Source organism: Rattus rattus, chromosome 5 (assembly GCF_011064425.1).
Source record: "Rattus rattus isolate New Zealand chromosome 5, Rrattus_CSIRO_v1, whole genome shotgun sequence".
Taxonomy (NCBI): Eukaryota; Metazoa; Chordata; class Mammalia; order Rodentia; family Muridae; genus Rattus; species Rattus rattus.
This window is the reverse complement of record NC_046158.1, coordinates 39,551,496-39,566,317: the sequence shown is the minus strand read 5'-3', so window position 1 is coordinate 39,566,317 and position 14,822 is coordinate 39,551,496. Positions and strand designations below refer to the sequence as shown.

The 14,822-nt window shown below is 39.0% G+C and overlaps 1 pseudogene; it reads left to right on the top strand.

Moving 5' to 3' along the window:
• The first annotated feature begins 3,524 nt into the window (after positions 1–3,524).
• On the top strand, positions 3,525–13,449 carry LOC116900819 (annotated as a pseudogene).
• The last annotated feature ends 1,373 nt before the right edge of the window (positions 13,450–14,822 follow it).

Genomic DNA, 14,822 nt, shown 5'->3' with positions numbered 1-14,822 from the left:
GTGTGTGTATTGAGATAATAATGTAATTATATCCTTTCTTTCTTTTTATCCCTTCAAAACCTTCCACATAACCTTCCTTGCTCTCTTCAAATTCATGGCTTATTTTTATCATTAATTATTGTTACATAATATGTGTGTATGTCAGTTAGTGCATGTCTGTGGAGGTGGAGTGTGTGTGTGTGTGTGTGTGTGTGTGTGTGTGTGTGTGTGTGTGTTAGGGTGTGGGTGTGTGAATATTCTTGAGTACATGAATAAATACAACCTGCAATCTGTATAATTATATATATTATATATCTAATTATATCCCCCAGGGCCAACCATTTAGTATTGGGTAAAGAGTTGAGACCTTATGAGCTAGCTTCCCTACTTCTACCTTAGCATGTCTATTGGTATCATCTTTTTCAGGTCTTGTTTATGCAGCCATGTTGGTGAGACTTCATGGGCATAACTTCTTAACATTTCTTTTTCTTTTCTTCTTCTTCTTCCTCTTCTTATGTTTGTTTTGTTTTTTAAGACAGAGTTTCTTTGTGTAACCCAAGCTATCTGTAGACAAGACTGGAATCAAATTCATAGAGATCTACCTGCCTTTGCCTCCTGAGTGAAGGGATCAATGACATTTGCTATCACACCCAGCTAAGTATTTTTTGTTTCCTGGTTGTTTGTTTGATTTTGAGACGGTTTCTCTGTGTTGGTTACTTCCCTCCTTTGGTAGTATTCATAGTGCCTTCTAGTCCTCAGAAAAGGGATTCAAGTCAGTTCCAGCTGAAAGGTCTCTGGGTCCTTTGTCTGAAGTACATGGTGTCGTCATCATAAATAGAGACTTACCTTCTACCTGTGTTGATCAACCAGGACAAGAGCTTATATTGTTTGCAAAATCTCTTAGACAACCCTGACCAACGTCTCAGAAGAGAGCTTCTCATGCTTAGTGTTGAGTCTTCTGTTAGACAGTCTTTGACTCTTGAAGATAATATCTTCACCCCAGATGGGAAATTTTCATTTAACCTTTATATGTATATTTATATATTGACTGGCATGTATTATAGGTATTTTAGGTGGACTGTTAATAGTTTAATTCCTTATGACTTTTCAGACATCCTTTCTGATATTTTACCTCCCTTCCTACCATTCCTTCTGTAAATATCTCCCACCTGCTCCTTAATTAGAATGCCCTATTTTTCTCATTTCTCCCTTTAGATAATTTGTACCCTGCTATTCTGCTCTCTGGTGCTCCCCCACACTCCTACAGTGATTCCTTTGTGCATTCTTGGTTTTTGCAGTTACTCCAGTATATATACTCACATTTGAAGATTTGGAGGTAGGGCCCTCAGATGAAATAGAAGATGTGATATTTGTCTTTCTGGCTCTGGATTTCCTCATTCAATATTATTTTTTTCTACTGCCATCCATTTACCTGCAAAGTTCATTATTTCACTTTTCTTTATAGCTGAATTGTATTCCTTGTTGTATAGGCAGCACATTTTCATTATTTGTTTGTGAGGTGAAGAAAATGTACGTTGTTTTCATCTCCTAGCTACTGCAAATAGAACAGCAATGAACAAGATCAAGGATCTGTGGGGTAGGATGCTGATGCCTTGGGGCATATGTCAAAAAGTGATATAACTGAGTCATGTGATAGATTTAATTCTTAACTTTTTGAGAATTTTCCACAATGATTTCAAGAGCAGATTAGCAGTTTGCAATCCCACCAACAGTGAATGAGGTTTTACCTTTCCCCTATACTCCTGCTAGCATTTGCGGTCAGTTATTTTTTGTTGATCTTACCAGATCATTCTGATGGGAGTCAGGGGGTAAAATCTCAAAGTTGTTTGGATTTGTGTTCCATTAATTGCTAGAGATGATGAACTTTTTTTTGAGATATTTCTTACCCATTTTTCCATCTTTTGAAAACTCTGTTCAGATCCAGGCCCATTGTTTGAATTGTTTTCTTGACTCTTTGTTTAATGAAGTACTTTATATATAAATTCTGGATCTTAATCCTCTGTCAAATGTATAGCTGGCAAAGATTCTCCCCATTCTATGGGCTTTGAGAAGATAAATAAGGTTGACAGACCCTTGGCCCAAGTAACCAAAAGAAAAAATAGAGATTCCAACTTAACAAAATCAAAAATGCAAAGAAAAAATTATAAGGCAGCAAAGAAAATCAGATACAATTGGGAAATATGTATATCCCATTAAATTGGGAAACCTAAAAGACATTGATAAAATCTAGATTCGGCCAAACCACCAAAACTGAACCAAGAACTCAACAACCTAATGGATTCACAGTAAGTGAGGAGAGGGAATAGTGATAAAAAGTCTTCCAACTAAAAACATCCAAACAGATGGGTTCTCAGCAGAATTCCACCAGACTTCCAAAGATCTATAACCAATCCTTCTTAAACTATTCAAAAATAGAAACAAAAGGAGCACTCCCAAATTCCTTCTATAAAGTCAGGATCACTCTCGTACCAAACCCAGGTAAAGACACAAGAAAAGAAAAAGAGAAAGAAAAAGAAAAAGAAAAAGAAAAAAATATCAAGTAAATGCCAATATTCCTGATGAACATTCAAAAGTGCTGAATAAGATATCTGTGAACAGAATACAGACCTATGTCAAAAAGAGTACACACCACAAACACAGTGGCTTTATTACTGAAATACAGAATGGTTCAACATATAGAAATCAATGAATGTAATAAGCTATATAAATGGACATAAAGACAAAAATCACATGATCATCTCAATAGATGCAAAAAAGTTCTTGATAAAATCTAACATGCCTTCATGGTAAAAAGTTCTAGAAAAAGTAGGATTAAAGGGAATTTACCTAATCCCCATTCTCATGCCACAACTGAATACTGACTAACTGTGGCACACATTTTTCAATGTTGCCTTTCATTAAGAAAACATTATTCTATAAGGCAGAAAAGCTGTCTCCAAATGTTCTTCCAATGCTCCTTCAGTGTACACCATACAAATACCTACATAAAACACATATGTGAATCTTTCTACCAAATACACTTGCCTAGTGGTAAGCTATCTTGAGATAGCTTCTGTCAAGGCAAAGCACAACTATATTCCAATTTGACCCTTGATAATTCTTTGAAGAAGCTTAATGGGCTACAAGCTGCTCCCTACTGCCCTTCATTCCATTGTGTGCTCTCCAGTTCTACTTCTTCTTTCTCAAATATGCACCATTTACATCACCAAATCTATATTAGAAAGACATGTCAAATCACAAGATTTCACAAAACTTTATACTTAAACCTCCAAGTTATTTCAAGGTTAGAAATGTCCTCTATTCCCTGGGTTCGGTTCCCAGCTCCGAAAAAAAGAAAAGAAAAAAAATGTCCTCTATTTTTATACTAAAAAACAAAACTCTTTCATCATTTCTAAGCCTTTTACCTAAAAATCAAATATAAAAACTAATGCCTGAAGTTGGGTAGATTGCTCAATGACTAAAATCCTTGCTGAAGAAGCATCAGGATATGGTGCATATTGCCAGCATAGACATAAAAGCCAGGAATGGCCATGTATATCTGTAACACCATCAGGTAAGTAGTCAGGGTCAAGAGGTTTCCAGGAAATCACTGGTCAGATAATCTAAACAAAAAAGCAATCTTTAGGTACAGTAAGAGATCAAATATAAATAAATAAATAAATAAATAAATAAATAAATAAGTGGAGAATGTTAGAAACACTCTACATCGCTTGTGCACATGTGTATGCTCACGCACATGCACACATAAACAGAGAGAGAGAGAGAGAGAGAGACAGAGAGAGAGAGGGAGAGAGGAGAGAGAGAGAGAGGAGAGAGGAGAGAGAGAGAGAGAGAGAGAGAATTAACACATGACTCAAGGATGTAAGAAAATGGGAATCCTTGTCCACTGCTGGTAATATTGCAAACTGGTGTGTCCACTGTAGAAATTGGTGTGGCAAATTCTCAAAAAGGTAAAAAAAAAAATGTATTATATGAACCAGCTATGCCAAAAGCAATCTACAGATTTAATGTAATCCCCATCAAAATTCCTACTCAATTCTTTATAGAATTAGAAAGAGTAATTGGCAAATTCATTTGGAATAAAGAAAAACCAACATAGCAAAAACTATACTCAACAATAAAAGAATTTCTGGGGGAATGACCATCCCTGACTTCAAGCAGCATTACAGAGCAATAGACATAAAAACTGTATGGTATTGGTACAGAGACAGGCAAATAGATCAGTGGAACAGAATTGAAGACCCAAAATGAACCCACATACCTATAGTCACTTGATCTTTGACAAAGGAGCTAAAACCATCCAATGGAAAAAAGATAGCATTTTCAACAAATGGTGTTGGTTCAACTGGAGGTCAGCATGTAGAAGAACGCAAATCGATCCACTCTTATCACTATGTACAAAACTTAAGTCCAAGTGGATCAAAGACCTCCACATCAAACCAGGTACACTCAACCTAATAGAAGGAAAAGTGAGAAAGAGTCTCGAACACATGGGCACTGGGGAAATTTTCCTGAACAAAACACCAATGGCTTATGCTCTAAGATCAAGAATCGACAAATGGGACCTCATAAAACTGCAACGCTTTTGTAAAGCAGAAGACACTGTCATTAGGGGGAAGAAAAAAAAACAGCAACCAACAGATTGGGAAAAGATTTTTAACAATCCTACATCTGATAGAGGGCTAATATCCAAAATATACAAAGAAAACTCAAGAAGTTAGACTCCCGAGAACCAACTAACTCTAGAAAATAATGAGGTGCAGCTGGCACCTAAACCTCACTGATCCCGGCCCACAGCTGCTGTTCCCAAATGCTATGGGAGAGAGAGATGATCGCCCAGAAGTGTGGGCAATCCTGAGACGGCAGGGCAGGAGAGATCACCACTTTGGCCCACTTTTGCACACATCCTTGGCCCAAGAGGAAACTATATAGTGCTTCTGGGCATGGGAAATTAGGAGCAGTCAAGCTGCAGGAGCCCTGTGGTCCAGACTGCGCCCGGATCTCAGTGGACCCAGTGAGACAGTTCTCTGCACCCAAATCCCATGGAAGTGAGAGCTGGACCTTCAGAGGGACAGACATGCCTTGGAAACAGGAGGAGACTATTCTCTGCCCATATTTCTGACTCTAGAGGAAAACACCTAGGGCCATCTGGACCTAGAAGAAGTAGGGGCAGGCCCTTTTAGTTCCCGCCCACAGGGACAGCAGAAAGCGAGTGGACAGGAACAACTACATGCCTGAGAGCAGAACACAATGTTCCCATAACTGGCTGAAAGAAAACACGAAAACAGGCCTACAGCACTCCTGACACACAAGCCTATAGAAAGGTCAATCCACTGTCAGAAATACCAAAATAAGGTCAAACCAGAGACAACTAGATGGTGAGAGGCAAATACAGAAACCCAAGCAGCATAAACAAAGATTACGTGGCAACATTGGAGCCCAATTCTCCCACCAAAGCAAACAATGAATATCCAAACACACAAGAAAAGCAAGATCTATATGTAAAATCACATTTGATCATGAGGATGGAGGACTTTAAGAAAGACGTAAAGAACTCATTTAGAGAAATGCAGGAAAACACAAGGAAACAAGTGGAAGCCCTTAGAGAGGAAACACAAAAATCCCTGAACGAATTACAGGAAAACACAATCAAACTGGTGAAGGAATAGAAAATGGAAATAGAAACAATAAAGAAAGCACAAAGGGAGACAACCCTGGAAACCAAAGGAAGAAACAAGGAGCCGTAGACACAAGCATCACCAACAGAATACAAGAGATAGAAGAGAGAATCTCAGGAGCAGAAAATTCCATAGAAAGCATCGACACAACTGTCAAAGATAATGTAAAAGAGAAAAAACTACTGGTCTAAAACATACAGGAAATCCAGGACTCAATGAGAAGATCAAACCTAAGGATAATAGGTATAGAAGAGAGTGAAGACTCCCAGCTCAAACAACCAGTGAATATCTTCAACGAAATCATAGAAGAAAACTTCCCTAACCTAAAGAAAGAGATGCTCATAGACATACAAGAAGCCTACAGAACTTCAAATAGATTGGACCAGAAAAGAAACTCCTCCCATCACATAATAGTCAAATCACCAAATGCACAAAACAAAGAAAGAATATTAAAAGCAGTAAGGGAAAAAAGGTCAAATAACATATAAAGGCAGACCTATCAGAATCACACCAGACTTCTCGCCAGAGATTATGAAAGCCAGAAGATCCTGGACAGTTGTCATACAGACCCTAAGAGAACACAAATGCCAGCCCAGGTTACTGTATCCAGCAAAAATCTCGATTAACATAGATGGAGAAACCAATATATTCCATGACAAAACCAAATTTAAACAATATCTTTCTACAAATCCAGCCATACAAAGGGTAATAAATGGTAAAGCTGAACAAAGGAGGCAAGCTACACCCTAGAAAAAGAAAGAAACTAATTGTTTTGCAACAAAGAGAAGAGAAGCACATAAACATAATCTCACCACCAAATACGAAGATAACATCAATGGACTCAATTCCCCAATAAAAAGACACAGATTAACAAACTAGATAGGTAATGAGGACTCAGCATTTTGCTGCCTACAGGAAACACACCTCAGAAACAAAGACACTACCTCAGAGTAAAAGTAAAACAACGTTCCAAGCAAATGGTCTAAAGAAGCAAGCTGGAGTAGCCATTCTAATACTGAATATTGAATCGATTTCCAACCAAAAGTCATCAAAAAAGATAAAGACGCTATACTTTCATCAAAGGAAAAATCCACCAAGATGAACTCTAAATCCTAAATATATATGCTCCAAATACAAGGGCACCTACTTACATACAAGAAACCTTACTAAAGCTCAAAGCACACATTGCACCTCACACAATAATAGTAGGAGATTTCAACACCCCACTCTCATCAATAGACAGATCATGGAAACAGAAATTAAACAGAGACATAGACAGACTAACAGATGTTATGAACCAAATGGACTTAACAGATATTTATAGAACATTCTATCCTAAAACAAAAGGATATACCTTCTTCTCACCACCTCATGGTACTTTCACCAAAATTGACCGTATAATGAGGCACAAGACACGCCTCAACAGATACAGAAAGATAGAAATAATCCTATGTGTGCTATCAGACCACCACGGGTTAAAGCTGGTCTTCAATAACAAAAGGAAAGACACCAAGGTATACAAGGAAGTTGAACAATGCTCTACTCAATGATAACTTGGTCAAGGAAGAAATAAAGAAAGAAATTAAAGACTTCTTAGAAGTTAATGAAAATGAAGATACAACATACCCAAACATAAGGGACGCAATGAAAGCTATGCTAAGAGGAAAACTCGTAGCTCTGAGTGCCTGCAGAAAGAAGCAGGAGAGAGAATATGTCAGCACCTTGACAGCACACCTAAAACTCTAGAACTAAAAGAAGCAAAAACACCCAGGAGGATTAGAAGGCAGGATATAATCAAACTCAGAGCTGAAATCAACCAAGTAGAAACAAAAAGGACCATACAAAGAATCAACAGAACCAAAAGCTGGATACACCCTTAGCCAGACTAACCAGAGGAAACAGAGAGTGTGTCCAAAATTAACAAATTAACAAATTCAGAAATGAAAAGGGAGACATAAGGACAGAATCAGAGGAAATTCAAAAAATCATCAGATCCTACTACAAAAGCCTATATTCAACAAAACTTGAAAATCTGCAGGAAATGGAGAATTTTCTAGACAGATACCAGGTACCAAAATTAAATCAGGAACAGAAAAGCCATATAAGCAACCCAACAACTCCTAAAGGAATAGAAGCAGTCATTAAAAGTCTCCAAACCAAAAAGAGCCCAGGTCTAGATGGGTTCAGTGAAGAATTCTATCAGATCTTCATAGAAGACCTCATACCAATACTATCCAAACTATTCCACAAAATTGAAACAGACGGAGTGCTACTGAATTCCTTCTATGAAGTCACAATTACTCATACCTGAACCACAAAAAGACCCAACAAAGAAAGAGAACTTCATACCAATTTCCCATATGAATATTGACATAAAAATACTCAATAAAATTCTTGCAAACCGAATCCAAGAACAGATCAAAACAATCATCCATCATGATCAAGTAGGCTTAATCCCAGGCATGCAAGGATGGTTTAATATACGGAAAACCATCAACATAATCCACTATGTAAACAAACTGAAAAATAAAAACCACATGATCATTTCATTAGATGCTGAGGAAGCATTTGACAAAATTCAACAACCCTTCATGATAAAAGCCCTGGAAAGAACAGGAATTCAAGGTCTATACCTAATCATAGTAAAAGCCATATACAGCAAATCAGTTAACTAATATTAAACTAAATGGAGAGAAACTTGAAATGATCCCACTAAAATCAGGGACTAGACAAGGCTGCCCACTCTCTCCCTACTTATTCAATATAGTTCTTGAAGTTCTAGTCAGAGCAATCAGACAACAAAAGGAGGTGAAAGGGATACAAATTGGAAGGGAAGAAGTAAAAATATCACTATTTGCAGATGATGTGATGGAATATTTAAGTGGCCCCAAAAGTTCCATCAGAGAACTACTTAACCTGATAAACAACTTCAGCAAAGTGGCTGGGTATAAAATTGACTCAAACAAATCAGTAGCCTTCCTCTACTCAAAGGATAAACAGGCCAAGAAAGAAATTATGGAAACGACACCATTCACAATAGTCCCAAATAATATAAAATACTTCAGTGTGACCTTAACCAAGCTAGTGAAAGCTCTGTATAATAAGAACTTCAAGCCTCTGAAGAAAGAAATTGAAGAAGATCTCAGAAGATGGAAAGATCTCCCATGCTCATGGATTGGCAGGATTAACATAGTAAAAATGGCCATTTTATCAAAAGTGATCTACTGATTCAATGCAATCCCCATCAGAATTTCAATCCAACTCTTCAGAGAGTTAGACAGGACAATTTGCAAATTCATCTGGAATAAAAAAAACCAGAATAGCTAAAACTATCCTCCACAATAAAAGGGCTTCTGGGGGAATCACTATCCCTGAACTCAAGCAGTATTACAGAGCAATAGTAATAAAAACTGCATGGTAGTTTTCAAGAATCAACAAATGGGATCTCATAAAACTACAAAGCTTCTGTAGGAAAAGGACACTGTTGTTAGGACAAAACGGCAACCAACAGATTGGGAAAAGATCATTACCAATCCTACAACTGATAGAGGGCTCATATCCAAAATATACAAAGAACACATGAAGTTAGATGGCAGGGAGACAAATAACCCTATTAAAAAATGGGGTTCAGAGCTGAACAAAGATTTCACAGCTGAGGAATGTCGTATGGCTGAGAAGCACCTAAAGAAATGTTCAACATCTTTAGTAATAAGGGAAACGCAAATCAAAACAACCCTGAGGTTCCACCTCACACCAGTCAGAATAGCTAAAATCAAAAACTCCGGCGAGAGCAGACCCTTGCGAGGATGTGAAGAAAGAGGAACACTCCTCCACTGTTGGTCGGATTGCAGACTGGTACAACCATTCTGGAAATCAGTCTGGAGGTTCCTCAGGAAATTGGGCATTGCACTACCTGAGGACCCAGCTATACCTCCCTTCGGCATATACCCAAAAGATGCTCCAACATATAACAAAGCCACATGGTCCACTATGTTCATAGCAGCCTTATTTATAATAGCCAGAAGCTGGAAAGCTGGAAAGCTGGAAAGAACCCAGATGCCCTTCAACAGAGGAATGGATACAGAAAATATATATACTATAAATATGTGTGTGTGTGTGTGTGTGTGTGTGTGTGTGTGTGTGTGTGTACAAAGGAATACTAGTCAGGTATCAAAAAGAATGATTTTATAAAATTCATAGGCAAATGGATCGAACTGGAAAATATCATCCTGAGGTAACCCAATCACAGGAAAACACACATGGTATTCACTCATTGATAAGTGGATATTAGCCCAAAAGCTTGAATTATTCTAGATGAAACTCAAGGATGACCAAAATGCCGATGCTTCACTCCTTCTTAAAAGAGGAACAAGAATACCCTTGGGAGGGGATAGGGAGGCAAAGTTTAGAACAGAGGTTGAAGGAATTCCCATTCAGAGCCTGCTCCACATGTGGCCCATACATATACATCCACCAAACTAGGTAAGATGGATGAAGCAAAGAAATGCAGGCTGACAGGAACCAGATGTAGATCTCTCCTGAGAAACACAGCCAGAATATGGCAAATACATAGGCGAATGCCAGCAACAAACCACTGAACTGAGAATGTGTCCCCCATTGGACGAATCAGAGAAAGGACTGAAAGAGCTGAACGGGCTTGCAACCCCATAACTACAACAATGCCAACAACCAAAGATTCCACTACCCAAAGACTATACATGGACTGACCCTGGGCTCCAACTGTACATGAAGCAGTGAATAGCCTTGTCCATACCAAGGTTGGACCTCCAGTGTAGGGGATTGGTGTGGGGGGAGGTAATGGGCTGTGGATTGGGAGGGGAACACCCATATAGAAAGGGAGGGGTAGGGATTAGGGGGCTGGTGGACAGGAAACAGGGAAAGGAATAATATTTGAAATGTAAACAAGAAATACCCAATTTAATAAAAATGGAAGGGAAAAAAAGAAATTAGGGACAAGACACCATACACAATAATCACAAATAATATAAAGTACCTTGATGTGATTCTAACCAAACAAGTGAAAGACCTGTATGACAAGAACTTCAAGTCTCTCAAGGAAAAAAATCAAAGATCTCAGAAGATGGAAAGATCTCCCATGCTCATAGATTGGCAGGATTAATAAAGTAAAAATGGCCATCTTGCCAAAAGCAACCTACAGATTCAATGCAATCCCTGTCAAAATTTCTACTCAATTCTTCATACAGTTAGAAAGAGCAATTTGCAAATTTATTTGGAATAAGAAAAAACATAGGGTAGCAAAAACTATTCTGAACCATAATAGAACTTCTGGGGAAATCAACATCCCTAACTTCAAGCTATATTACAGAGCAATCAGAATAAAAAAAATTATGGTATTGGTACAGGGACAGGCAGGTAGATCAATGGAATAGAATTAAAAACCCAGAAATAAACCCACACACCTAAGGTCATTTGATCTTTGACAAAGGAGTTAAAACCATCCAATCAGAAAAAAAAGACAGTGTTTACAACAAATTGTCCTTGTTCAACTAGAGGTCAGCCTGTAGAAGAATGCAAATCAATCCTTTTTTATCTCCTTGAACAAAGTTCAAGTCCAAGTAGATCAAGGACCTCCACAAAAAAGCAGATCCACTGAAAATAATAAAAGAAAAAATGGGGACTGCTCCCAAACCCCGTGGGAGAGAGAGCTCACCGCCCGAACAGGTGGGCACTCCTGAGACTGCAGGGTGGAAGAGACCACCAATACTGCCCACCCCTGCCCACATCCGTGGCCCAAGAGGAAACTGTATATGGCCTCTGGGAACCGGAAGATAGGGGCACTGGAGCTGCAGGTCCCCTGCGCCCCAGACACCTCCGGGACCTAAAGGGACCCAAACAACAGTTCTCTGCACCCAAATTCCATGGGAGGGAGAGCTAAATCTTCAGAGGGGCAGCCATGCCTGGGAAGCCAGAAGACACTACACTCTGCCCACATTTCTGACTCCAGAGGAAAACACCTGATGCCATCTGGGACCCCGGTGCACGGGGGCTCCCAGAAAAGGCAGCGCAGGCCCTCCTGGTTGCTGCTCTCACGGAGAGCTCAAAAGCAACACCCTACGAACAAACTTGAGCCTCGGGACCACTGGTAAGACCAGTTTTTCTGCTCCAAGCAACCTGCCTGGTGAACTCAGGACACAGGCCCACAGGAACAGCTGAAGACCAGTAGACAGGAAAGACTACACACCCGAAAGCAGAACACTCTGTTCCCATGACTGACTGAAAGAAAACAGGAAAACAGGAATACAGCACTCCTGACACACAGGCCTATAGGACAGTCTAGCCACTGTCAGAAATAGAACAAAGTAACACCAGAGATAATCTGATGGCAAGAGGCAAGCGCAGGAACCCAAGCAACAGAAACCAAGACTACATGGCATCATCGGAGCCCAATTCTCCCACCAAAGCAAACACTGAATATCCAAACACACCAGAAAAGCAAGATATAGATTTAAAATCACATTTGATCATGATGCTGGAGGACTTCAAGAAAGACATGAAGAACTTCCTTAGAGAAACGCAGGAAAACATAAATAAACAAGTAGAAGCCTATAGAGAGGAGTCACAAGAAAATAAATTATTATTTCACAGAAAAAGATATGTTAATAATATCCTTTAACAAACTATAAAATTACCTACATATTATACAATAGAAATGATAATTAAACTACACAGAGAAAGGTTTTATTCCCACCCCATTATACTAGCAAAATCCAACTTTGACCACTCACTTGATTGATAAGCAGGTAGATAAACAGTATTCTCAAATATTTGGAGGTGAGTGTGATCCCTATTCAACATTGAATGGAGTGGTGATTTTGCTATGTTATAGAACATTGTCTGGTTGTTTCCAGAACAATGAAAGGGAGGGAAGGAGGCAGAAAAGGAAAATAACAGATAGACAGGGAGGCATTGTGGGCTGTGGTGGTAGTAGTGTGGAACTAGAGGAGAGAAAATAGATGGGGAAGAGACAAGAAAAGAAGAGAAAATGAGAAAACAGAGCAGAAAGGAGAAAGGAGAGGAGGGGAGAGAAAAGACAGGCAAGTAAACAAATAAATATATTTGCTTTTTTACCCAGCAGTCCCACTTGTAGAAATCTTCTCTCAAAATAATTGTCAAGAAGTAATGAATAGCTCTTTGCCCCATCTACTGCGAGAGTGAAGACCATTCTCAGCCATCAGACTGTCAACATTCCAGAAAATGTCGACATCACTCTGAAGGGGCGCACAGTCATTGTGAAGGGCCCCAGAGGAACTCTGCGGAGGGACTTCAATCACATCAGTGTAGAGCTGAGTCTTCTTGGGAAGAAAAAGAAAAGGCTCCGTGTTGACAAGTGGTGGGGTAACAGGAAGGAACTAGCCACTGTCAGAACCATCTGCAGTCATGTTCAGAACATGATCAAAGGTGTTACACTGGGCTTCCATTACAAGATGAAGTCTGTGTATGCTCACTTCCCTATCAATGTGGTAATTCAGGAGAATGGGTCTTTGGTTGAAATCCAAAATTTCTTGGGTGAAAAATCCATCCAGAGGGTTCGGATGAGGACAGGTGTTGCTTGTTCTGTCACTCAAGTCCAGAAGGATGAGTTAATCCTTGAAGGAAATGATACTGAACTTGTTCCAAATTCAGCGGCTCTGATTCAGCAAGCCACAACAGTTAAAAACAAGGATATCAGAAAGTTTTTGGATGGCATCTATTTTCTGAGAAGAGAACCATGCAGCAGCCTGAAGAATGAGACCTCAGTTTCCTAGCTCCAGAAACAAGATCCTGATCACAAGTACAATTTGGATCTTTGGGAACAATAAAAGATGTATATATTGAAAAAAAGAAGTAAAGAATACTCTTGGTATAGACTCATAATCTTCCACTGGAATCTACAGACTCGCTTGCTGTCTTGCTGCAGCATCCCTGCAGGAGTTCCCCCTTCACACCACATCCTGGGGACTCTGCTACACTGGCAGCCTTTCCCTCTTGGCTATCTCTACTCCTTTGTGTCACTTATCTACCAACCCAACCAACAACTGCATTCTACAAGGGACTTCGCAGCCACCATACTTGTGTAGAATCTAGACTAGGGAGTAGCAGCTGAACATCAGAACACTCAACCAAAAAGACAAAACCAGACATGTATACCAAGAAATACTTCAAACATTACAATTCCATATGCCTAGACCCCAGCACAAAAGCACAAGCATAAACAACTAAGGAAATATGCCTCCTCTAGAAGCTAGCAATCCCACTGTAGGAGACTTTAAGAATACCAATTTATAACACTAACTAAAATAGAAATGAAAATTAAAAACCTAGAATATCAAACAAAAACCTTAGAGGTATGCCTCATCGACAGATTAAAACACACAAAACAGAAATTTCAAGTGTGTGTGTGTGTGTGTGTGTGCGTGTGTGTGCTTTTGTTTTCTAAAAAAACTCCAGACAGAAAACATTCAGAAACTCTAAAACATTAGGAAAGGTCAAGAGAGAGGAAATCAGAGAACACAATCAAGGGAACAAATTTTTAAATTTAAAATGTCTTCATCATCTTTATCAATTAGTGAAATGAACATTTAAACAACTTTGAAACTTCATGTCATCCTCATCAGAATGCCTACAATCAACAAACAATGACAACAAATGGTGTCAAGAACGTGGGAAAAAGAAAACTCTCATTCACTGCTGGTGGGAGTGAAAAGTAATGCAGCCACTCTAGAAGTCAGTATAGAGAACCTTCTAAGAGCTAAAAGCAAACCTACCACGTGACAGCACATCCCCAAAGGACTCAGCGTCCTGCTTAGCAATGCTTATTGCTGCTGTGTCACAACAGTGAGGAACCAGAAACACCTAACAACCCTTCAGCAGATAAATGGACAATCAAAGTGCAGAACATACAAACAATGGACTACTATTCAACTGAGAGAAAAATGAAACCATGACTTTTACAAACATGGTAACTGAACTAAGTCAGACATATTATTCCACTTATATAAAAATCCATAGAAACATAAAATCAATAGTTTCCAGGGTATGCGGGCAAAGAAAAATAAGGAGTCGCTGATTAATGATTAAAGGATTTTGGAGGGAGGAGGTGATAAAATTGTTTTGGAATAAAAG